Source organism: Pinus tabuliformis, chromosome 9 (genome assembly GCF_031772625.1).
Source record: "Pinus tabuliformis cultivar Carrire ecotype Pingquan chromosome 9, CPIR1, whole genome shotgun sequence".
NCBI classification, from domain to species: Eukaryota; Viridiplantae; Streptophyta; class Pinopsida; order Pinales; family Pinaceae; genus Pinus; species Pinus tabuliformis.
The window spans coordinates 1,401,450,488-1,401,475,422 of NC_142307.1; the positions used below are offsets into that span (position 1 = coordinate 1,401,450,488).

Consider the following 24,935-nt stretch of genomic DNA (forward strand, 5'->3'; position numbering starts at 1 on the left):
TGAAGTTAACTTACAACTAGAAGATCTGTGTGTCCTCACATGCATCTATGTTATCCAAAGCACACCAGAATCCTTTATCAAAATTACTAGTTTCTTTTGCGAGAGTTTAATGCACATATGCATGAAATGCTTTAAAACACTGTAACTAATAAGCATCTTTCATAATATTAGTACAACACATCAGGTTTCTTAAAGAGGGATGTTTAATTGCAACTAAATATTCATCTAGGTTATTATGAGATATATATCCTTGACATGTATTTTTGCAGGTATGCATCAAGCATTGTATCTAGGGTTGTATCTAGCATTGTATTCTTCTACTCTAGGCTTAACGACAACTGTGGTAAAGGAGCCAGATAGTGGAGAATTCTGCATTGAGGTAATAGAATTTATTTTATTCAATTAATGTTTTAAGACTTTTTGTGAATAATTCGAGTCAATGCAAATGTTGCTATCTATTTACTTATGGTCACCCTGCAGGCATAACACGTATGTTTGTTAGTAAAATCTTTCTGTATTATCAGATATTTAATGAGCACATATATCTATGGTATCCTAGTTAGTAAAATGGGGGCTTTCAAGTAGTAAAAATAGTAAGACTAAAATATGAAAGTTATAGTAGGTTTTTCTTCAACTTGTACTAACTAGAAATTTTATGGTTAAAATGTTCATTTAATCTTATATATACTATATATAGCATTTAAAAATACAATTTAAATAATGAAAAAATACACATTATATTTTACTCTCTAAAAAAATTTAAACTTGAAAAAAAATGATCTTTTAATTTATATTAAATCTATACTTAATATAAACCTATACTAATAATAAAATATTTTTTCCCCTCAATATTAAAAAAATAGCTTTCCTTTGTTTTCTTTTTTATTCTTTTTTAACATGAAAAATAGCTTTCCTTTGTTTTCTTTTTTATTTTTTTTAACATGACATGTTTACATGTGAGGAAGAACATAAATATTCGGAAAACCTAAATATATGAATAGTTAAATAGATTTTATTCATCCCTGTTAAGTAAGATTTTAAAGATCTATTTACCTTTTGATTTGTTATATGGTATTCTTGTACATGTTACCTCATCGATTCTGCATGAAAGATGATGCCATTGTTCACAAAACTTCATCATAGTCCAGCGTTTTTCAGTGACCCACAAAAGTTGGATCCTTCAAGATTTGAGTCTAGTTATCATGGATGACATTTCATTTTTAACCGTTCTGGAAGTTTGTGAAATGACTAGGAATATTTTGTGTTTTAGGTGCGCCTTAATGTTAGAAATCTGCAGTTTCTAAATCTTAATGTGACCCGGTTAAAAGCATTAAAGCATTAAAGCACTAAAGCAGTTTCTAATCTAAAGCATTAGATCTTAAGCGTTGAATTGGTATATGATGGATGTACCAGATTAGAGTTAAATAATATATAAAGAATTGGGTCCTCTCTCTCCCACACAAGAGTTGCATTCTTCTCCATCAAGAAGCACATAAAGGAAGTGAGGGCAAGAGGAGAGAAACCGAATTCTGAGAAGAAGACAGAAGACAGAAGACAGAAGATGGCAGCCATTACATCTTCCGCTGTTAGTCAAGGTATGTCATCTTAAACAACATATTAAGTTCTGAATGTGAAATATTTGGTATTGATAATCTTGGGCTGTTAGTAGCTATATTTTACATTTGGTATCGGAGCCACAATCAATAACTGAATATTTCCTATAATTGCAATTGATCTGTTCTGTGCTTTACTCATGTGATTGAGCCTTCGGGAAATTGTGGGGGTTTCATGAAATGATCATGAAACAAATCCACCGCAAGCAAATTCTGCATAACGTCTGGTTTTTTCTTCCATTAATCGAAGTCTTAAGCCAACGGGAATTAATTGGAATCCGCCCTCCCCTTCTCGTGTCGTATATTCGCCTTAAATTTCAGCCGGTATGGGGTACGTTTAAATCTTTTGGCTGAACATATACTCAAAACATTTGTCGTATATTCGGATGCAGTCCCTTGATAAACCCCAATCTGACTCCTGAATATCTCCTCAATTGGATAAGAGGTTGACTCCTATCGTGGGATCTCAACATCACGCCATGCATGCAGTGGACGGGCATAAATTTTCCTTACCACGCATGATCCACATCTAGCTTTTGTGAGTTGTGCACAGTAAGATCACCAGCGTGATATTATGATTGCTTTCCATAGTTTTGAGATTGGGATTTGAGTTTCCGGAGGGGTGAGGCACTGTTGCTTTTGAGTTCCAGTTGTAAAACAACTATTTCATTGCCCTCATTAACTGCACCTGGATTTCTGTTAATCAAGATTCGTGATCCGACCGTCGGATACAGAGTCATCATGAATTCTCTTTTGTTTAAACGCTGTGGCGCTTGTATAGTTATGATTATGACATTGCTGCCTGCAATGGGTTATAGTAGCTGTGAATATCCAGCCGTTTTTAACTTTGGGGACTCCACCTCTGATACGGGCACAATACATTACATTTTCCCTTACAATATGCTCGCGGAGAATCCTCTTTATGGCCGAACTTTGTTTGGAAGACCTGTAATTTGGGTATTAGTTTCCAAGGGTCACATTTGCTGGTTGGAAATATGGACCCTAATTACTTATATTCAATATAATTTGGATTGAAGTTTAGAAGGGTCTTTTCGTGCATCATTTACTGTTTTGGCTTTGCACGATTAAAGTTTACTGGTACAAAATAATTGTTTGAAATTTGGGCATAAAAGTAATTGCTCTATGACTGATTGTTTTGCATAAGGTATGTGTTATAAATTATTTATGCACATGAGATTTATGATTTTGTTAATCACCAAAGTGGTCAAAATCAGAATGTTGTTTTGCAAATTATTTATGCACATGAGATTTATGATTTTGTTAATCACCAAAGTGGTCAAAATCAGAATAATCATTTAGTGCATAAGTGACATAATGATTATTGATAGAAATTGCCAGTTATAATAATACCAATTAAGAACTGGCGTCACTAATGATAGAACCTGAGAACTTACCCAAAGGAAAGTCTTGTTCTATAACTAGTTGACATGATGAGGTTTGATAGATATTTTGATTAAATAAATATTGATCATCCAAAGATGTCAGTTCTATTTAATTGAATATATTTATTACCTACTTATGTTTTGGTATTTAATTATGTTAAGTATAAGATAGTATCTACCCAAAGGAGTGCTATATTATACTATTATGTCTACATCTGAATCGCGTTAGTTATGAGCTTATAGTTATTTCATTTTTGATTTGCAGGTTGTCTATCTTTCGTATGTTTTGAATCAAATTTAGTTGAAGTTCCTATTAATACATGGTGGCTTGATACTGGTGCTACAACTCATGTTTCCAACAATATGCAGGGATTTCTTACGATCCGAACCATAAATCCAAATGAAGATCGTTTTCTCTTTATGGGAAACGGAATGAAATCTTCAATTGAAGGCATTGGGACTTATCGTCTAATTCTAGAAAGTGGATATGTATTAGACTTATACAGTACCCTTTATGTACCTTCATTATCTAGAAACCTTATTTCCGCAAGTAAATTGGATATTTCTAGTTTTAGATGTGTGATTGGATCTGGTTGTTTTGATTTATACAAGAATACTGATAATGTTGGTTTTGGTAATCTAATTGATGGTTTATATAAATTGAAACTGAATGACACTTATGCGAATTCCTTGTTGAATGTAGTAAATAATGTTGGATGTAAACGTAGTAGGTTGAATGAAAATTCTGCTTTCTTGTGGCATAAACGACTAGGTCATATATCCAAAGAAAGAATGATGAGATTAGTAAGTAATGAAATTTTGTCAAATTTGGACTTTAGTGATCTAGAATTATGTGTGGATTGTATTAAAGGCAAACAAACCAAACATAATAAGAAAGGAGCCACTAGAAGCAGCCAGCTTCTTGAAATAATACACACTGATATTTGCGGACCTATGGACACTCCAGCCTTTAATGGAGAAAAGTATTTCATCACTTTCATTGACGATTTTTCCCGTTATGGTTATGTCTATTTGCTTCATGAAAAATCTCAATCTGTGAATGTCCTTGAGACATTTGTAAAGGAAGTTGAGAGGCAATTAGATAAAAAGGTGAAAATCATAAGGTCTGATAGAGGTGGTGAATATTATGGTAAATATGATGAGTCAGGCCAGTGTCCAGGTCCATTTGCAAAATTCCTCGAAAGTCATGGCATATGTGCGCAATACACAATGCCAGGTACACCACAGCAAAATGGTGTAGCAGAAAGGCGCAATAGGACGTTAATAGATATGATTAGGAGTATGATGTCAGATTCTACACTACCTAAGAATTTGTGGTCGTATGCTCTCAAAACTGCTAATTATTTGTTGAATAGGGTTCCTAGTAAAGCTGTTCAAAAGACTCCTTTTGAGTTATGGACTAACAGGAAACCTAGCTTAAGACACCTGCATGTTTGGGGTTGTCTAGCGGAAGCGAGAATTTATAATCCACATGAAAAGAAATTAGATTCTCGAACGATCAGTGGGTATTTTTTAGGTTACCCTGAGAAATCTAAAGGGTATGTGTTTTACTGTCCTAATCATAGTCCAAGAATTGTAGAAACTGGTAATGCAAGATTCATTGAGAATGGTGAAGTCAGTGGGAGTACTAGAAGAGAAATAGTAGAAATAAAGGAAACAAGGGTAAATGTTACATTGCCTAGAATAGTTCCTCCATCTACTATTACTCCAAATGTTGTTCCAGCTGTTGTAGAATAGCATGATGATAATGAACAGCATATAAATGAAGAAGTACTTCCTGAAGAAAATGACTTACATAATACTGATATGCATGAACCACAACAAGTAGCATTAAGAAGACCTCAAAGAAATCATAGGTCAGCTATTTCTGATGATTATGTGGTTTATATGCAAGAATCAGATTATGATATTGGAATCAATAAGGATCCAGTTTCGTTTTCACATGCTGTAGAAAGTAAAGAGTCAAAGGAATGGATTAATGCCATGAAAGAAGAAATGAAATCCATGCAACATAATGAAGTTTGGGATCTCGTTGAGTTACCACATGGCTGTAAAAGAGTCGGATGCAAATGGGTTTTTAAAACCAAACACGACTCTAGTGGTAATATCGAACGGTATAAAGCTAGACTTGTTGCTAAGGGTTACACTCAGAAAGATGGTGTTGATTACAAGGAGACATTTTCTCCTGTTTCGAAAAAGGACTCACTAAGAATAATAGTAGCTCATTATGATTTGGAGTTACATCAAATGGATGTGAAAACAGCCTTTCTGAATGGAGATCTTGATGAGGATGTTTATATGGATCAACCTGAGGGTTTTTCTGTAGAAGGTAAAGAACAATTGGTGTGTAAACTTAAGAAGTCAATATATGGGCTTAAACAAGCATCCCGGCAATGGTATATTAAGTTCAATACCATTATTACATCTTTTGGTTTTAAGGAAAATACGGTTGATCACTGTATATACCAAAAGATCAGTGGGAGCAAGTTTATTTTTCTGGTCCTTTATGTTGATGACATCTTGCTTGCTGCAAATAATTTAAGTATATTGCGTGAGACTAAGGAATTTCTCTCAACGAACTTTGAAATGAAAGACATGGGAGAGGCATCCTATGTGATTGGAATAGAAATATTCCGTGATCGATCACAAGGAATATTGGGATTGTCTCAGAAAGGATATGTCGAAAGGATTCTAGAGAGATTTGGAATGAGTAAGTGTTCACCTGGGATAGTTCCTGTACAGAAAGGTGATAAATTCAGTCTCATGCAATGTCCTAAGAATGATGTTGAACGAAAGGAAATGGAATCAATTCCATATGCATCTGTTGTTGGTAGCCTGATGTATGCTCAAACCTGTACTAGACCGGATATCAGCTTTGCGGTCGGTATGTTAGGGAGGTATCAAAGTAATCCAAGAAGGGAACATTGGCAAGCTGCAAAGAAAGTTTTGAGGTACTTACAAGGCATGAAAGATTACATGCTCATGTATAGAAGATCCAATGAATCAGAGGTGATTGGATATAGCGATTCAGATTTTGCTGGATGCATCGATACTAGGAAATCGACTTTTGGTTACCTGTTTATGTTTGCTCAAGGTGCCATATCATGGAAAAGTGCGAAACAGACTATCGTTGCTTCATCCACTATGGAGGCAGAATTTGTGGCATGTTTTGAAGCCACAATTCATGCGTTATGGTTGCGGAACTTTATTTCAGGACTTGCGGTTGTCGACACCATTAGCAAGCTGCTGAAAATTTACTGTGATAACTCTGCAGCAGTATTTTTCTCAAAGAACGACAAGTACTCTAAAGGTGCCAAACACATAGATCTGAAGTATCTTGTTGTGAAAGATGAGGTTCAGAAACAAAGAGTGTCAATCATGCACATCAGGACAGAACTTATGATTGCAGACCCTTTGACGAAAGGGTTACAACCAAGACAATTTAAGGAACATGTTCAAAGAATGGGTCTTGGTTGTATTAATAATAATTGATGTGTGACATTCTGAGCTCTTTTATGTGTTTCTGATATACAATTATGTGTCTCTTGTTTTAATGAAGTAGTACGTATTTTATGTAATTTTAAACAAGAAAGAGTCTTATAAAGATATTATGTTTAATCATTATGATATAAGACATTATGTGGACCATTATGCTGTTTTATATAAATTATGAGTATGAATTGATGGATTGCTGGTATTGTAGTATATGGAAGGGAATGCATTGAATTAATAGTGCACAACCGCCATAACTCTCAGCAATTTATCATAGTATGATGTTCAACACTTAATATTATGAATAATCGGGTCAAGTGGGAGAATGTTAGAAATCTGCAGTTTCTAAATCTTAATGTGACCCGGTTAAAAGCATTAAAGCATTAAAGCACTAAAGCAGTTTCTAATCTAAAGCATTAGATCTTAAGCGTTGAATTGGTATATGATGGACGTACCAGATTAGAGTTAAATAATATATAAAGAATTGGGTCCTCTCTCTCCCACACAAGAGTTGCATTCTTCTCCATCAAGAAGCACATAAAGGAAGTGAGGGCAAGAGGAGAGAAACCGAATTCTGAGAAGAAGACAGAAGACAGAAGACAGAAGATGGCAGCCATTACATCTTCCGCTGTTAGTCAAGGTATGTCATCTTAAACAACATATTAAGTTCTGAATGTGAAATATTTGGTATTGATAATCTTGGGCTGTTAGTAGCTATATTTTACACTTAAAAGTCAAACACACTCATACCTTTTGGTGGTGGGACTCATTTCTGCCCTGCCATTGATCTCGCAAACCTAGAAATTCTCATTCTCAACAATCACATGACAACATAGTGCAGGTACTGCACCTTCATTTCGTCCACTTATGTTTATTGTTTTTTGCGCGTAGTCTTATTTCTGATTATCGTAATACAGTGCCATATGGGCATACAATGACATAGATAGAATTACCCTCCGCTTTATGGATACCAAAGTTTTCAAGTACAATCTTTCTTTTACTGAGCTGTGTATAGGTAGGATTCTATGCGGACAGAGACTGAAATTCATTACGGCCCATTCCTACTCCAATGCAACAATTACACATCGATCACAATGAATCGTGATGCCTCTACGATGAACGTGTCGCTGTATTCGGGGAACTAACATTCTGGTTTGGCCATGGTAAGGCTATTATAGTACTCTCAAAAGTAAGATTATAGTAATGTGCAATTTAATTTCTCTATTTGTTATTATTTTTTCTCACAACTGAAATATATTTATATTCAAAATTATTTAGTCTAGATTATTTTACATGATTTGTTTTAAACATAAATTATAGATTTTTAGATATTGAAATATTTTAAAAAATGAATAAAATCAAAATTGAAACTTGAAAGATTGTACTAAAGGTCGTGTAACTAATTGAAGAGAGTCTAGATGATCAAGTTCATTAAATTTATGGTTTAAAAAATAAATTATTATTTTTTTTCCAATTTTATTGAATTTATATTAAATAAATCAAATTATTGTTTAAGTATTTTATATTCATATTCATACATTTGTAATATAAATATAAAGAAATATAAATTAATTTTCTTTATTATATTTTTAATTATTGAAAATTAGATAATTTGAAAATAATTTTTTTATTTTTTTAAATTTTATTATATAAAAAACCATAATTATTTTCTAGATTTTTAAAATTCTATTAATATGTTTTAACAATAATTATTTAAAATATATATATATATAATTATATAATTATAATTTAAAATGGTTCATCTAGTTTTATTATAATATAATATTATATAAGTATTATGAAATATACTTATGGTATACTTATTTTTTAAAAATAAAAAATAAAGTCATATATATATATATATATATATATATATATATATTCACAAAAAAAAAAATCGCAACTCTTTATTAAAGTTTAAAAAGTTACATCAGTATATGCATGTAGCATATATTTTGTTAGTTTAAAAAAGAACTCAAAGAGACAAAACAACTATCAGATTAGCAAGAAACACTAACCAATCTTCCTGATAAGTAGCCTATCAAAAATTAACTTTAGTAGTATATAACACTTTATAAACACTACTTCTATGTGATTTATACAAAATACATATAGAAGATAATATTGCAGTATAAAGGAAAGAAAACTCAGAAGTAGTATATGTCAACTAACCACTTAGAAAATAAACAAACATAATGGAGAAATCATAGCACTATGAATTGTTGGTGCTAATAAGACTAAACTGCCCCTTCTAAGTACTCACTGATTTTCCATACTCCCAAATCGTGTCAAAATAGTGTCGAACCCCTTCCTTACAATATATTTGTGTTTTCATTTAATCATAAAATATATATGGATATGAGAATTTGTGATGGTGCTCAGGGCTAGGGTTGTTGGAGAACCAGGGTTTGTAAGGAACGTTGGTAGGCCTCATGTGACATACGATGGGGGTAGCATTGGCGTTCAAAGGTGCTAGAATGCTCACACGGAAATCTGTTGTCGCTCAGCGCTCCACGTTGTAGGTAGATGCAACTATCAATAGACAGATCCAAATCTCAAAGGATGCAAAGTCCATAGAGTCTATAAAATTATTATAGTACATATACAGATCTAGCTGGAGAATAATTGCACAAACTTGCAGGAAATTGAAAAAGAAAATTGGAATCGAAAATGAATTTGATTACACAATACTGGTTTGAGAATCAATACATAAAGCAACTAAGTTAAGCTTAGTTGTACATGTTATAACTATGGATAATTAAAGCTAACTGAAGCTAAGTGTGCTTTAAGTTCTGTTAATGTGCACATGCAAGCACTAGAGTTAACTAACTAAAGCCAAGTGCAGTCCAGATGTAAGCACTAGAGTTAACTAAATAAATCCAAGTGTACACCACATATAAGCACTCGAGTTAACTAACTAAAGTCAAGTGCACATCACATGAAACAACTAATATTTAACTGAAGCTAATTAAAGCTAACTAGGTGCATGTACACCAAGACGCCCCCTTAAGCATAACTTAGGTGAGTGTGATAAAAAATGAATGAGTCCTAGAAACAAGGTTGTTTTAGGTACCCATATATAATGCATGAAAAGAGGAAAGAGGGAAAACCCAGTCGAAAGAAACCCCCCCCCCTTCAAATATGATGCAAAAAGTAGAGAAAAGATAACTACTAGGCAGTCATGTCCTTCACCCTGAGACAATCTCATAAAAATCGAAACTTCTACTCAGTGAAAGTCTTGGTGAAGGTATCGACAGTCTACTCGGAACTGAGACAATATTGAAGATTGATGATCCCATCCTGAATTATTTCTCTAATGAAGTGCATGTGGATCTCAATATGTTCGGTCTGCTTCCACTATACTAGATCTTTGCAAAACTTTAATGTACATTGATTATCACACTTGATGGCAGTTGGACGATGGACACTGATACCAAGCTCAAATGGGAAATTTTGTAGCCAAATGGCCTGAATAATGGAATTGACTGCTCCTATATACTCGGTCGCTACTGATGATAAAGTAATGGAAGCCTGCTTCTTGCTTTACCAACAAATTGGGTCGGATCCCAAACTAAGTACATAATCGGAGATGGACTTCTGATCAATGTTGTTGCCAGCCCAATCTAAAATTGTGAACCCAATGAGATCCAAATAAAATTTTTTTGTATAATGAATTACATAGGTGATTGTGCCCTGGACATATCGACGGATGCACTTTGCAGCTTTCCGGTGTAACTCATGTGGCTCCTGCATGTATCTGGAAACTTCTCCTATGGTATATGACAGATCAAGATGACAGTGAGTGAGATAAAGAAGACTTCCTAAACTCTCATGATATAATGTGCAATCAACCAATGGTGTGTCTTTGTCATTCTCAATATTTATCCCTGATAAGAAAGGTGGGACTGCTAGCTTGCAGTCACTCATGTGAAATCGTGCCAAAAGATCTCTAGCATACTTTGGTTGAGAAATGGTAATCCCATAATGACTCTGATTGATCTCTAGTCCAAGGAAGAAATTTAGCAAGCCCATGTTTGTAATAGAAAACCACTTATGCAATGTAGTTTTAATCTCAGCAATGGCATAAGCTAAGTTACATGTTATCAAAAGATCATCTATGTAGAGTACTATGATCAACAAGGAGTCAATTTTGTTCAAAAAATAAACATTAGAATCGGATTTGCAACGTACAAAATTTTGAGATAACAAAGGAACCCATATTTGCATACCAAACTCTAGGTGCCTACTTGAGGCCATAGAGAGCCTTCTTTAGTATGCATGTAGACAAGAAAAGGATTCCTTTGAAAAAACCATATGATGTGAAGCTCTTAAATCGATGATCCATTCTTGCATTGTAGAATGAAGGGAAATCAAAGCATGACCATTACCCCTTGCTCCTAATGGTTTTTCCTTTATCTTCTTATTGGAACTTTCTAGAACATGATGACCAAGATTATTTTGCTGAAGAGTCTTTTCCATCATATCAATAGTATTTTGCATGTAAGAGGACTCAGGATCATAACGTCTATTAAAATAAGGACACTGAGTTTCCTTTCTTTCCATTCTTATCGTTAGAATTGGGAGAATCAAATATGGGTTTTAGATTTCTTCCCTTTCTTGGATAGGGATTTGCTGCCTTCACTTTGCCTTTGGATTGCTGATTTTGTTTCAAGTTGGACTTTCCTTTCTCGTGCATGACAAGTGCAGGTGCATTTGGAGAATTTAATGAACCCATTTTGATGAGCTTATCCTTCTCATGAATGAGAGTCTCAATAAATTCATCAAGTTTGGGCATTTTCCATTTATCTCCATTTGCAAGTGAAACTGTATGAAATATAGAAATGAAAACAACATATTCAAGGCCTAATTTAGACGAAATAGAAAAGGATCAATTGACCTTACTATTTGGATTTCCCAATCCCGCAACCATGTAATTGTAGAAGCAATGATTTGAATTTCGTAAAAAAATATTGCATATTCTCAAAGTCGTTTGGATCTAAGGAATTTAGCTCATTTTCGAGAATATGAGCCTGCATCTCATCCTGCTTTCCAAATAAATTCTCCAAGATTGTCCAGACCTCATTTGGAGTGCTCCATGTGTCCACATGGAAACGTAATGCTAGAGATATGGACAAAAATAGAAGACCAAAATCCTCGTCTATATTGTTGAAGTATTTGGATTTTTAAATGGTGGAATTTTGTTCAGCTTCCATATTCATAACTATCTGATACAAGCCTTTGCCTCTGAGGTGAAGCAAAATCTAGCCTCCATTAGAAGTAGTTATACGGAGTAAGAATAGTTGGAGATGAGAACTCCATTATTTCACCTTGTAGTTGTAGCAACAATTGCGGAAGTTCTTCAATATTTTGATTTCAAATCAAATATCTGAATAATTTCCAAATCTTTAATCTTCAAGCCTGCAAAATATTTTTCATGCATCTTCTCCAAGCCCTTGTGCCTCTGATACCATGTAAAATTATTAGAGTATAAATACAGATCTGGCTGAAGAATAATTACACAAACTTGCAAGAATTGAAAAAGAAAATTGGAATCAAGAATGAATTTGATTACAGAATATTGGTTTGAGAATCAATACATAAAGAAACTAAGTTAAGCTTAGTTGTACATGCAATAACTATAGATAATTAAAGCTAACTAAAGCTAAGTGTGCTTTATGTTATGTTAATGTGCCCATGCATGGCATGCAAGCACTAGAGTTAACTAACTAAATCCAAGTGCAAACAACATGTAAGCACTTAAGTTAACTAACTAAAGCCAAGTGCACACCACGTGTAGGCACTCGAGTTAACTAACTATATCCAATTACACATCACATTCAATAACTAGAGTTGAAATGAAGCTAATTAAGCTAAATAGGTGCATGCACGACAACAGAGTCTATGTGGGGGAAGAAAATATCACCTGGAATGCTGAACTTCTGGAAAAAAATTGTGACGGGAAAGGACAGATCCTCGAATCAGAAGACAAAAAGTTTCTTTGAGTTCAAAATATTTGAAAAGTTAAAATAACATGGCCACCTGTAGGACTCTTCATGAGATCACATTCGTCATTATTGAGACAGGATTGTAGGCTCGTCTCCTTAACCCCGTCAAAACAGTGGAGGGTTCATCGACCACTCTCTTGCACAATCTAGATCTGCAAGAAGAATCCTCGCATTTTCTCTTATTTGGGTGGGATAAAATACCAAAAGAGTGGGAATAGGAAAACTTCCATATCTTCATCAATAAACTAAATGGGAAGCCTTCTCTGTTATGGGTCACCTATTTGGAATTTTTAATAAACCTCATCCATTTTGCATGGAAGGTGATGTCATTCTTCCAAAAACTTCATTCTAGTCCAATTTTTTTAGCTGACCCATGAAATTTGGATCCTTCTATATTTGACGTTAGTTTTCATCATGGATGGCCTTAAGACATGGGAGTAACCATTCTTGAAAGTTCTGAAATGATTAGGAATATTGCATGTGTTTTAGGTATGTCTCAAAATTCAAACACAATCAACCCTTTTGGTGGTGGGGCTCATTCCTACTCTAGCAATGAAATCGCAAAGCTAGAAATTCTCATTCTCAACCATCACATTACCTCTCAAAGCTATAAATTCTCATTCTCAACCATCACAAGACCACAAAGTATAGGTAGTTAACTTTCATTTCGTCTACTTATGTTTTATTTATTTTTAACATAGTCCTATTATTAATTATCTCAATACAATACCATATGAGGATTAGGGTTCAAAAGTGAATCCATCATAGCCCATCAAGAGGCATCTACCATGTCTCAGAAGTGTCAAGTTAAATTTAATGTCAATAAAATGTAATTTTTTGTTTATAGCGCTTTAAAAAAAACATTAGAGTATAACAAAACATCATATGAAGGGTTGTTGGGTATTCCTATAGGCCCAACCTAGGCCATGGTTGGAAACTTGGTAGGTTTCTTATTCTCGTTTATAAAATCTATGATGTATAGAGCATGCAACCATCATTTTAAATATGAAGATCGTCTTTGGGTTACTTATGATTATGGCTCTTAGCACATACACAGGCCTTCTTGTCTCTCAAAATACAATTGTACTACATCTAGTATTGTTATCTCGAATCAATCAAGAAAGGTTGCAGACTTTTAGTCCCACTGAATTAATAACAATGGGCATTTCCTAGTAAGTCAAGGGTGATGCAGAAGGCTCATATAAAGAGGGATACGCCGAAGGAAAAAGGTTGAGCATAAGTTATTTGTAACTAGTCGTATTAGTGGATAAACACAATGTTCAGAAGTTTTTTAGATATAATAAGATGGAGCTCACTCGGAAAATGTTAAGCTTCTATTTTAAATATGATATAACTGTTGCAGCATCATGCTTGTCCATCATCATGGTTGGGATTGTTTGGGTGATACTAGTATGGAGTCAAGGAGGGGAGTACAGAACAAGAAGATAGAGGGTAGTGGTTCCTCTTCGCATCTTGGGATGTCTTTTCTCAGGAGAAAAATTGGATTTCATTTTCATTGGGTATTCTTCATGCCCTCAGAATTTCAAGGAAAACTGTCAACAACTAGATGTTAATCTCTAGTCCCCCTCATCTATTATTCATCTAATGTATTTCATGAGATCTTTTTATTTTAAGATGATGAAGTATTTGGTATTTGTGGATATAATAATCTTCTTGTAGGGTTGTTGCCGCATATGCTTGGAATGCAATTTCACTGAGATATATAGTTTCCAAATTGATTAAGTTGACATATTATATATGGTTTCTATAAATAGTCATTATGGCTATCTCTATAAGTGAAATGAAAACCCAAACTGAAACTCTCAGCCCATATGGTGTCTAAGAGATAAATAGATAGATAGAACTATGTGAAAAAGAAACTTTCCAGTCCATAGATATTGAAATACTCATAGTTTGCAACTGAAAGTTGGTCCATGCGGACTTGAAATTTCAGAATGAATTTTTCTAGAGATTTTTTCAGTAATAATGTTCTTTTCTAAAATGTAAACTTACATCATAAATTGGAAATATTATAATTTCCTGGATAGGATAACACCATTCTTGGTTGAATGGATCAAACACCCTGGGATTTTTAAAGATAATTCTCTAATGAACAAGTGTAAATCAAAATTATACTTTTCCAATAGGGTTAGTTATCCCATCATCTATGGTTACTGTAAACAACTAATATGTTTGTTTCCCTAGCTTAATGACCCAAATTAAAGTTTCCAGATTATGTAATCCATCTCCTTTATAAAATCTCTCGAGATAGATATATAGAATAAGAATAATGAAATATACATGGTGTTGTGATGAAATTGATTCATTCACTTCTTGAATATTGCAATTACCCTTCGTTAGACAACATTATTTTAGTGATAATTGTCTTGTACTTGAACTTGTAAATAGATAGGAGAGTTCATATGTTTACAGAGTTGATAAGATGATTTTTCATCTTCCTATAACAAACAAGATTTTCTTATTCAAATCAATTATTTGTTATTAGGTTTTTGTTTTGTTAAGACTAGCTCAGATTAAATGAGAAATGCCTTATTTTGTCAAATTTGATGAACAAGAGGGAGGTTAGCAATTTGGCATAGCTTTTATCCATTGGATTTTGAAATATTCCTTAAATATGCAATCTAAAATTCAATTGATATCGAAGCTACAAGTGAGCTTTATGGTGAGTTCCACAAAACCCATCAAATATTTCTCTTTCTATCTTTTTGTTCTCATTTTACAAAGTACTCAGATCTTGGGGTCGCACTCAAAAAAATGCAAACATTTTTGTGGTTATTTTGACTACGAACTGTCACATCTTAGTTATATTCAATTCCCCATGAAGTTTCTCTCTAAATTTAGATTAACGAAGACCATGAGGAGATGTACTCATAGTGTCAACAAACATTTTTATATGTTACACCACTTCAATTTCCCATAAGTTATTTTTGGGAGGCAAGACGAATAGATCTAGTTAAAGTTTTTTGCACATGCAACTTTCTTTTAGCAAGTGAGACGAATAGATTTGATCAAATTTCTTTTCACCTAGATTTTCTTTCTTTCAATTTTGTTAGTGTATCAATGATTAGAAAGCGAAACTCAATGCCCTCCAGAATAGGCTAAAATCTCTCCCCGTGAAGGCTTGGAAATTTCAAATCAGATTATCTATCATTGTAATATCACCATTTAGTATCGTATGCCCATTATTTAGGTGTACATTATAATAAATACTTGGTTAAAATTTTCATTTCAAATATGAGTTTCAGAGCAAAATAAATTAAAATTTCAAAATGTAATCATTTCTCTAGAATTATTAGACTGAATTTACCATTCAGCTAACTAGAAACAACCTTTCCTGCTACCTATCCCCTTGAACCTCTTAAATTCCTTTAGAAAATTTTGTTTAAGCAGTGATCTTCTGCACAACCTAACCCTTCACTAAAAGTTGTGTTCTTCCAATAGATTTGTTTAAAATCAATGACCTTCTACACAACCTAACCCTTCACTAAATGTTTTATTCGAACATTAAATTCCTTCTAGTTTGTGATGATACAATATGAGGTTTATGTTTGCAATCCTTTAACAAGGTGACTTCTCTAGGATTTTCCTAGCACATATCTAACAGTGAATTTTCGGTTAAGTCAGGTTAGAAATTGGGCTAATTATAATTTTAAGTTGTTAAATCTATGCCCTAGAGTTCTTCAATAATCTAAATCTATTTTTAGATTCAAAAATGTAATTTAAATGGAAAAACATTAACATCTCATCAAGAATATAATCATTTTAATTCCCCAAAAAACAAAAAATCACCCAAACTTTATATTTATTTACACATTAAATGAAAATCTTAAAACAAAAGTCACCTAACCTTTATATTTTATTCATATTAAATATACTTTATTTACATATTAAATGAAAATATTTACGCCTTCTTCTAGATTAAGATGATCCAATATCCATAAACCTTCTCCAACAAACCTCAATGCTTTTCAGAACTTATTAGGAGGTAATCTCACATGTCTCTTTGTTTTCTCACTTCTTCTAAGTTATGCCTAACTTATTTTAATCTCCTCATTTGTGGTGTCTCTTTGTTTTCTCACTTCTTCTAAGTTATGCCTAACTTATTTTAATCTCCTCATTTGTGGTTTTAGATTTTGAATCAATGCATCGTGAAGTAAATGTTGATCTCATTATTCTATTGATCTAATAGTGACATTGATTGAGATATTGAATGTGGCCATACCTTAGTCATAGTCATATGATAGTAATTGAGATATTGAACATGTAACTAATAGTCCCTGAAGCAAGACTATAGTAGTATGTAAATTTCTTTCTAACTTCTTCAATAGGAGGGTTATAGAAATCAGTTTATTAGTACATAGATACCTAAGCACACATTTCACCTGTGTTTAATATGGGACAAAAGATTATCTATTTTTACAATTTTTGTATAGAATTAAAATTCATAAAAGATATTAAGGGAAAAAATAATTAGATTAAAATTCTTAGATTTATAAGTAGGACTTCGGCGTAAATCACATAAAGAGAGACATTTGTCGACGCGTTTCGAACCAACCAGTGTGGCTCATCGTCAGGACAAGTTGAAGAAACAGATCCAGCCTTTGCATGCTAAATAGTCTGAGCAGAGCCTCCAACGGCTATCTTGATCAACGGCTAATTTTGACTAAGGGATAGTAGTTAAAAAGTCAAAATGATAATTTAAAGGGAGTTAGTTAGATTATAGATGTTAATAGTTTAATAAAATCGTGACTTGTATGGGAATTAGTTAGATTAAAGACCTGACTTTTATATATATATATATATATATGTATTAAATATATTAAATAAATATATAAAAATAAAAGTTAGTTAGATAAAGGACCTGACTTATATATATATATATATAAATATAAATAAAAGTTAGTTGAAGGTTTGATTTAAAAATAAAGTAAGGGGAATTAGTTATGATAAATACCAATATAAAGTTAATATTAAATATATAAATAAAAGATAGTTGAAAGGTATAAATTAAAAATAAATTAAGGGGAATTATATATATATATAAAAAAATATATAAGAGGTAGGTTAGTTAGTTATAATTACTAGAGAAGAAGAAATAATATTATTTTATATGGTGATTACTTATTGGTTGGTTAAATTTTTTTATTTCTACTTTATTTTATTATTATTATTTGTTTATTTATTTATTTATTTTATTTTATTTTATTTCATTTTTCATTTTTTATTTTTTCAACTGAAATTAGTTAGATAAAGGAACTTATTTTCATAAATATATTAGTAAGATAATTTAAGGTGATAGTTATAGTAATTATAAATTACTAATCTGCTAAAATAAGAAGGAAAATTAACTAAAAAATAAAATTGAATAAAACTAATTTAAAATAATAATAATAATAATAATAATAATATTTACGATCATATTTATATAATAGTTACGATCATAATCATAAAAAACTATCAGGAAGAAGTAAATAGAAAGAGCGTCAGAAAAGAAGGAGAAGAGCCTGAAAAAGCCTGAAAACAAGAAGGATAAGCACTAACGACAGCAAAGAAGAAAAAAGAAGGGGGGGGGGGGGGGGAGGGAGGGAGGAAGAGAAAGACTAGGATGAAAGGGCGGGGATCCAACATCTACTGATCTTCCAGCCGTCATCCCTATTGAGATTGTTTGGCCTTCTTTCAATCTCAATAGCTTCCCTAAATTCACGATGATGCAAATGAGCAACTTTGGCGACAACCTTGGCCTCCTCTATACACACCTGATGCTTGGTCTTTTCTACATGCTCCGCCAAAGCTGAAGACTTGGATCTCCCATGTCTTAGGTCAGCTACATGTTCGCTGATCCTCTGATGGATGGAGCGCCCCGTTTCCCCAATATAGGGGGTCCCACAAGAACAAGGGATCAAGTAGATGCCCTTCATGTCCTTGGGGTTAATGGGATCTTTCACTGATCGGAGGGAATTGCGAATGGTGTTGAGGGGCCTAAAGGTTGAGGGAATCTCATACCTCTTAAGGATCCGAGCAATCTTGTCCGTGGTTCCTTGGACATAGGGAAGATGGACACCTAGACGACGCTCTTTAGGCTCTTTCTTAATTAACATATTTTTAGAGGCTTTACGGAAAGCCTTCTGACCTAGGCGCCTACTATATCCATTCTCCACAAAGACATCAAGGAGATGGGATCTCTCCTTATCAAAGCTCTCACTATCAGAAATCCTAAGGGCACGAGTAGCGAGGGTGTTAAGAACACCCATCTTCTGAGCAGGGAAATGATGGGAATCAGCATGAAGATACTGCTCAGTATGCGTTTTCTTTCGGAACACAGAGTGGGAGAGATAGCCATCCTTATTCTTGGATATAAGAATATCCAGGAAAGGGAGGCTACCATTGACCTCTTTTTCCATGGTGAACTTAATGGCAGAGGACTGGCTGTTGAGGTGATTAAAGAAAAGTTCCAGCTCCTCTGGGCCATGGGGCTAGATGACATTAGTGTCATCTACATACCTTTTCCAAAGCTTGGGAAGGAGACGAGCTGAGGCTAAAGCTTTGGCTTCGAAATCTTCCATAAAAAGATTCGCAACAATAGGGGAAAGAGGGGAACCCATGGCAACACCACAAGTCTGTTCAAAAAACTCACCCTCAAAACAGAAGAAAGTGGAAGCGAGACAGATCTCCACTAGATGAGCGGTATCAGGATCTGTTAGGCGAAAGATCACTTCCAAGGCCTCCTTAATAGGGATGCAAGCATAAAGGGAGACCACATCAAAGCTGATGAGAATGTCATCAGGGCTAAGCTTAATATCCTTAAGCTCATTAACGAAGGATGCAGAGTCTTTCACGAAGGACTCAGTGCGGCCAACCAGGGGCTTAAGTTTGAGGGCAAGGAACTTAGCCAGAAGATAGGTCAGACCACCAATGGTGTTGACGATAGGTCTCAGAGGAGCCCCCTCGTTGTGAATCTTCGGTAACCCATAGATCCTAGGAGAAATGGGATTGCTTTCAATGAGCTTGTGGCACAGGGACCTCACCGAGCTATTCGATTTGATGGCGAGAGCCACTGTCCTAGAAATCTTCTTCAGAGGGTTCTTGGGAAGTTTTTTATAACTGCCACTATTGTGAAGATGATCTAACATCTTCCTACGGTAATCATCCTTATTAATGATGACCGTAACTCCTCCTTTGTCCGCTTTCAGAACTACAATATGTTTGTTCTGATTTAGGGATTTTAGGGCAGAGAATTCCTCATTGTTGAGGTTCTTCTGAAGGGGCTTAGCCTTTCTAAGGACGATAGCACAATCCTGCCTAATAGTGTCCTTGATCTTATCCGGAATATCTCTAATCCTGTACTCCATGTCGCAAATAATGTCATCCACCGGGATATTTCTATGGGTAAGGGCAAAGTTTAAACCCTTGCATAAAAGGCTAAAGACTGAAGGGGAGAACGAGAAGCTAGAAAGGTTAATAACTTTATTATTCGCGGAAGAAGGGGGAGAATAACATGATCCCCACCAAAAACCTTATTGTTATGGCTATCAGAAACATAGTTGTTAATGTTAAGAGAATCCTTGCCATCTTGGGGTAAATTATTATTATTAGTATCATAAAAATTGGTATTATTATTATTATCAGAACAAAAATTATCTACAATGTTATTATTATTATTCTTATTATATAAGTTATTATTATTATTATTATAAGAATTATTATTATTATTAATATCATTAATGTCATTATTAAAACTAATGTAATTATCATTATTAACCACGGAACAAATATTATCGATATCCTTATTATCCTTCTCATGGGTAATATTACCTTTATATAAATTATTATTAATAATATTATAACTCCTATTATTACAAATATAATTAAACCTATGTGAATTATTATTAATAATACCATCGAAACTGTTCTTATAACGACTATCGAAACTATTCTTATAACGACTATTATAAAAATTGAACGAGTTATGATCGTTGACGTCAAACCCTCCATTGCTGACCGACTGCCATTGGCACGCAGATATTTGAGATCGATCAGGCTCAAATGAAGCTGAGATCGAACCGCCTACCCGTTCTGCAACAGCACAGCTCCGGTCCTGAAGCTGACAATGAACCAGAGGACTATCCTCCTTCTAATCAACTGCGCCATTCTTCAGGTCGATCGAGCCAAGCAGATCATGCAGATGTGAAACCCAACTATCTCCCTGGTTAGCAGCATCCATACACTGGTTGATCGAGCGGCAACGTATAGGATGAATCAGGGACAAACGCGCTGAGTTCTGTAAAACATCTCGACCGTGTGAGGGAGTGACAAAACCATCACTTCGGTCCGAAGCCTCACTACTGCGTCCGAGCTCAATTGGGGAGCCTGACGGAGCCGCGAACCCAGGAACCAGAGCGCAGATTGACTTGATTGCTGTCATCGAAACCTGAGCATTCGAACGAGGAAGCTCAGACTTGTCAGATCTCTGGATGACAGGCTGATCAGCAGGAGCAAAGGGATGAGTCACGCGAGAACCATCATAAACTTCTGCACAAACAGGAGATGGGGCAGGCCCATGACCGTGAACAAAAGGAGAATATAACGAGCTGCCTATAGCCGGCTGCCTGGGAGGAGGTGCAGGTCCAATCGAGCACTCCCCAGAGATCTTGGGAACTGCTACGGGTGAGGAGAGAACCCAAGAGCGGAGGGCTGATTTTTGACCAGCTGAAATGCGGCTTTGGGAAGCATCATACACAGACTCACCTCCTGCAGATTTTCGAGATAACATCTGGAACTTGGCTACTTGCTTCTGTCCCCTGATCTCCTCCAAGCGCAAAGATTTTAATGCAGAGCATGCATCTATTCTGGACCACAGGGAGGGGGAGATCAAGTTCGACAGTTCCAAGTGCAACCATAGAAGATCTTGAGAGAATCGGCAGAGGTCTCTCCTGACCCTCATAATTTCAGACCTTAAAAGCGCTAGACTGGCCTTTACGAACACCCCATGGTTAGAAGGAGTGTGGAGGCGATGGCTGATCTGAGCGAAGACCGGGATAACAACGGAATCTCTGCATCTTTTCAGAAAAGCTAGATCTGTCTTCAACTTCGAGACCTGCAAGCGTGCCCGTTCAAAATGATGAACCTTAGATGCAATGGCTCTACCGTGCAGGGAATCAATTGTTGAATTGAGGCTTCTGTGATCCATAATATTTATAAGTAGGACTTCGGCGTAAATCACATAAAGAGAGACATTTGTCGACGCGTTTCGAACCAACCAGTGTGGCTCATCGTCAGGACAAGTTGAAGAAACAGATCCAGCCTTTGCATGCTAAATAGTCTGAGCAGAGCCTCCAACGGCTATCTTGATCAACGACTAATTTTGACTAAGGGATAGTAGTTAAAATGTCAAAATGATAATTTAAAGGGAGTTAGTTAGATTATAGATGTTAATAGTTTAATAAAATCGCGACTTGTATGGGAATTAGTTACATTAAAGACCTGACTTATATATATATATATATATATATATATATCTATATATATATATATATATATATATATATATATATATATATATATATATATATATAAATAAAAGTTAGTTAGATAAAGGACCTCACTTATATATATATAAATAAAAAGTTAGTTGAAGGTTTGATTTAAAAATAAAGTAAGGGGAATTAGTTATGATAAATACCAATATAAAGTTAATATTAAATATATAAATAAAAGATAGTTGAAAGGTATAAATTAAAAATAAATTAAGGGGAATTATATATATATATATATATATATAATATATATAAGAGGTAGGTTAGTTAGTTATAATTACTAGAGAAGAAGAAATAATATTATTTTATATGGTGATTACTTATTGGTTGGTTAAATTTTTTTATTTCTACTTTATTTTATTATTATTATTTGTTTATTTATTTATTTATTTTACTTTATTTTATTTTATTTCATTTTTTATTTCTTATTTTTTCAACGGAAACTAGTTAGATAAAGGAACTTAATTTCATAAATATATTAGTAAGATAATTTAAGGTGATAGTTATAGTAATTATAAATTACTAATCTACTAAAATAAGAAGGAAAATTAACTAAAAAATAAAACTAAATAAAACTAATTTAAAATAATAATAATAATAATAATTACGATCATATTTATATAATAGTTATGATCATAATCCTAAAAAACTATCAAGAAGAAGTAAATAGAAAGAGCGTCAGAAAAGAAGGAGAAGAGCCTGAAAAAGCCTGAAAACAAGAAGGATAAGCACTAGCGACAGCAAAGAAGAAAAAAGAGGGGGGGGGGGGAGGGAGGGAGGAAGAGAAAGACTAGGATGAAAGGGCAGGGATCCAACATCTACTGATCCTCCAGCCGTCATCCCTATTGAGATTGTTTGGCCTTCTTTCAATCTCAAGAGCTTCCCTAAATTTACGATGATGGAAATGAGCAACTTTGGCGACAACCTTGGCCTCCTCTATACACACCTGATGCTTGGTCTTTTCTACATGCTCCGCCAAAGCTGAACACTTGGATCTCACATGTCTTAGGTCGACTGCATGTTCGCTGATCCTCTGATGGATGGAGCGCCCTGTTTCCCCAATATACGGGGTCCCACAAGAACAAGGGATCAAGTAGACGCCCTTCATGTCCTTGGGGTTAATGGGATCTTTCACCGATCGGAGAGAATTGCGAATGGTGTTGAGGGGCCTAAAGGATGAGGGAATCTCATACCTCTTAAGGATCCGAGCAATCTTGTCCGTGGTTCCTTGGACATAGGGAAGATGGACACCTAGACGGTGCTCTTTAGGCTCATTCTTAATTAACATATTTTTAGAGGCTTTACGAAAAGCCTTCTGACCTAGGCGCCTACTATATCCATTCTCCACAAAGACATCAAGGAGATGGGATCTCTCCTTATCAAAGCTCTCACTATTAGAAATCCTAAGGGCACGAGTAGCGAGGGTGTTAAGAACACCCATCTTCTGAGTAGGGAAATGATGGGAATCAGCATGAAGATTCTGCTCAGTATGCATTTTCTTTCGGAACACAGAGTGGGAGAGATAGCCATCCTTATTCTTGGATATAAGAATATCCAGAAAAGGGAGGTTACCATTGACCTCTTTTTCCATGGTGAACTTAATGGCAGAGGACTGGCTGTTGAGGTGATTAAAGAAGAGTTCCAGCTCCTCTGGGCCATGGGGCCAGATGACATTAGTGTCATCTACATACCTTTTCCAAAGCTTGGGAAGGAGACGAGCCGAGGCTAAAGCTTTGGCTTCGAAATCTTCCATAAAAAGATTCGCAACAACAGGGGAAAGAGGGGAACCCATGGCAACACCACAAGTCTGTTCAAAAAACTCACCCTCAAAACAGAAGAAAGTGGAAGTGAGACAGATCTCCACCAGATGAGCGGTATCGGGATCTGTTAGGCGAAAGATCACTTCCAAGGCCTCCTTTATAGGGATGCAAGTATAAAGGGAGACCACATCAAAGCTGACGAGAATGTCATCAGGGCTAAGCTTAATATCCTTAAGCTCATTAACGAAGGATGCAGAGTCTTTCACGAAGGACTCAGTGCGGCCAACCAGGGGCTTAAGTTTGAGGGCAAGGAACTTAGCCAGAAGATAGGTCGGACCACCAATGGTGTTGACGATAGGCCTCAGAGGAGCCCCCTCCTTGTGAATCTTCGGTAACCCATAGATCCTAGGAGCAATGGGATTGCTTTCAATGAGCTTGTGGCACAGGGAACTCACCGAGCTATTCGATTTGATGGCGAGAGCCACTGTCCTAGAAATCTTCTTCAGAGGGTTCTTGGGCAGTTTTTTATAACTTCCACTATTGTGAAGATGATCTAACATCTTCCTACGGTAATCATCCTTATTAATGATGACCGTAGCTCCTCCTTTGTCCGCTTTCAGAACTACAATATCTTTGTTCTGATTTAGGGATTTTAGGGCAGAGAATTCCTCATTGCTGAGGTTCTTCCGAGGGGGCTTAGCCTTTCTAAGGACGACAGCACAATCCTGCCTAATAGTGTCCTTGATCTTATCCGGAAGATCTCTAATCCCGTACTCCACGTCGCAAATAATGTCATCCACCGGGATATTTCTAGGGGCAAGGGCAAAGTTTAAACCCTTGCTTAAAAGGCTAAAGACCGAAGGGGAGAAAGAGAAGCTAGAAAGGTTAATAACTTTATTATTCCCGGAAGAAGGGGGAAGAATAACAGGATCCCCACCAAAAACCTTATTGTTATGGTTATCAGAAACATAGTTGTTAATGTTAAGAGAATCCTTGCCATCTTGGGGTAAATTATTATTATTAGTATCATAAAAATTGGTATTATTATTATTATCAGAACAAAAATTATCTACAATGCTATTATTAT

At 34.9% G+C, this 24,935-nt stretch overlaps 1 pseudogene; it reads left to right on the forward strand.

Annotated features, from left to right (window-relative positions):
- Positions 1 to 20,766, forward strand: part of LOC149153783 (DNA replication licensing factor MCM6-like) — a 44,992-nt pseudogene extending 24,226 nt beyond the window's left edge.
- The last annotated feature ends 4,169 nt before the right edge of the window (positions 20,767 to 24,935 follow it).